The following is a 2,500-nucleotide window of genomic DNA, read 5'->3' as shown; positions in this document are numbered from 1 at the left end:
TTAAAGAGCATTTGAGATTTTACAGGTTTGCTACCAGTAGCCGTTAAAGTGTCTGAAATGGGGACACTTTTTTCAAACGGTCACAAAATCTTTTCTACTTCGAGTTTTTAGCTGAATTTTTTTGTGCATGCCAACAAAAATAGAAGGATCATGCCTACAAAATTTGGGGCCAAAAATCCTTATAAAAAAATTTTAAAAAATCCCGAACCGCAAAAAGTTTCGAAAATCGTGAAAAATAGAAAACGAGTCATCTTCCAACGAAACTTCACGTGAAGGCTTAGGGGACCATGGTATGAATTTACAAGCCATAAAAATGGCATTGGCACGGCAGAAATTTGAAGATGTGCCTAAACCCACCAGGGCCCAGCGTGTGCCGATGGTGCTCGAGGCAACCGCCCGCACCAGGGCCCAGCGTGTGCCGATGGTGCTCGAGGCAAGCGCCCGCACCAGGGCCCAGCGTGTGCCGATGGTGGTCGAGGCAACCGCCTGCACCAGGGCCGATAGTGTGCCGATGGTGCTCGAGGCAACCTGTCGCACCAGGGCCCAGCGTGTGCCGATGGTGATCGAGGCAACCTGCCGCACCAGGGCCCAGCGTGTGCCGATGGTGGTCGAGGCAAGCGCCCGCACCAGCGCCCAGCGTGTGCCGATGGTGCTCGAGGCAACCGACCGCACCAGGGCCCAACGTGTGCCGATGGTGCTCGAGGCAACCTGCCGCACCAAGGCCCAGCGTGTGCCGATGGTGCTCGAGGCAACCTGCCGCACCAGGGCCCAGCGTGTGCCGATGGTGCTCGAGGCAAGCGCCCGCACCAGGGCCCAGCGTGTGCCGATGGTGGTCGAGGCAAGCGCCCGCACCAGGGCCCAGCGTGTGCCGATGGTGGTCGAGGCAACCGCCCGCACCAGGGCCCAGCGTGTGCCGATGGTGCTCGAGGCAACCTGCCGCACCAGGGCCGAGCGTGTGCCGATGGTGGTCGAGGCAACCGCCCGCACCAGGGCCCAGCGTGTGCCGATGGTGGTCGAGGCAACCTGCCGCACCAGGGCCCAGCGTGTGCCGATGGTGCTCGAGGCAACCGACCGCACCAGGGCCGAGCGTGTGCCGATGCTGGTCGAGGCAAGCGCCCGCACCAGGGCCCAGCGTGTGCCGATGGTGCTCGAGGCAACCGCCCGCACCAGGGCCCAGCGTGTGCCGATGGTGGTCGAGGCAACCTGCCGCACCAGGGCCCAGCGTGTGCCGATGGTGCTCGAGGCAACCGACCGCACCAGGGCCCAGCGTGTGCCGATGGTGCTCGAGGCAACCTGCCGCACCAGGGCCCAGCGTGTGCCGATGGTGGTCGAGGCAACCTGCCGCACCAGGGCCCAGCGTGTGCCGATGGTGCTGGGGGCAACCGCCCGCACCAGGGCCCAGCGTGTGCCGATGGTGATCGAGGCAAGCGCCCGCACCAGGGCCCAGCGTGTGCCGATGGTGGTCGAGGCAAGCGCCCGCACCAGTGCCCAGCGTGTGCCGATGGTGGTCGAGGCAAGCGCCCGCACCAGGGCCCAGCTTTTGCCGATGGTGATCGAGGCAACCGGCCGCTCCAGGGCCCAGCGTGTGCCGATGGTTATCGGGGCAACCGGCCGCACCAGGGCCCAGGGTCTGCGGATGGTGCTCGAGGCAACCGCCCGCACCAAGGCTCAGCATGTGCCGCTGGTGATCGAGGCAACAACCCACACCAGGGCCCAGCTTGTGCCGATGGCGGTCGAGGCAAGTGCCCGTACCGAAGGGCAGCCTATGCCGATGATGGTCGATGCATGTGCCATCACCATGCGTCATCATGTGCCATTGATGGTCGAGGCCTTGGCCGAAGTTCGATTTTGAGCCACGGTGCCCATGCTTGGCTCCAGCATGTGCTGGTGCCGCATTTTTTTCACTCGGGACAGCATCGCCGGAGCATCGCCGGAGCATCGCCGGAGTACCGCCGGAGAACCTGACCGGCGGCATTGGGGTTCCGGCGATTGGGAGGGGGGCCGGGGGGGTGTGCGCACATGACGTGCGATGGGTGCTGGTGCTTGGCCCTTGTGTTGGCCCCCTATCCCTCATCAAACCTCTGAGAACTCACACCCCCTTAAAGAGCGTTTGAGATTTTACAGGTTTGCTGCCAGTAGCCGTTGAAGTGTCTGAAACGGGGACACTTTTTTCAAACGGTCGCGAAATCTTCTCCGGTTCGAGTTTTTAGCTGAATTTTTTTGTGCATGCCAACAAAAATAGAAGGATCACGTCCACAAAATTTGGGGCCAAAAATCCTTCTAAAAAAATTCTAAAAAATCCCGAACCGCAAAAAGTTTCGAAAATCGTGAAAAATAGAAAACGAGTCATCTTGCAACGAAACTTCACGTGAAGGCTTAGGGGACCATTGTATGAATTTACAAGCCATAAAAATGGCATTGGCACGGCAGAAATTTGAAGATGTGCCTAAACCCACCTAGCACCCGATCGATCCCCGGCTTGCGCATCCTGCCTCTCCGG

Source organism: Durio zibethinus, unplaced genomic scaffold, assembly GCF_047325235.1.
Source record: "Durio zibethinus cultivar Kanyao isolate XHJ-2024 unplaced genomic scaffold, ASM4732523v1 HiC_scaffold_3, whole genome shotgun sequence".
NCBI classification, from domain to species: Eukaryota; Viridiplantae; Streptophyta; class Magnoliopsida; order Malvales; family Malvaceae; genus Durio; species Durio zibethinus.
Note: the sequence above shows the minus strand (reverse complement) of the source record.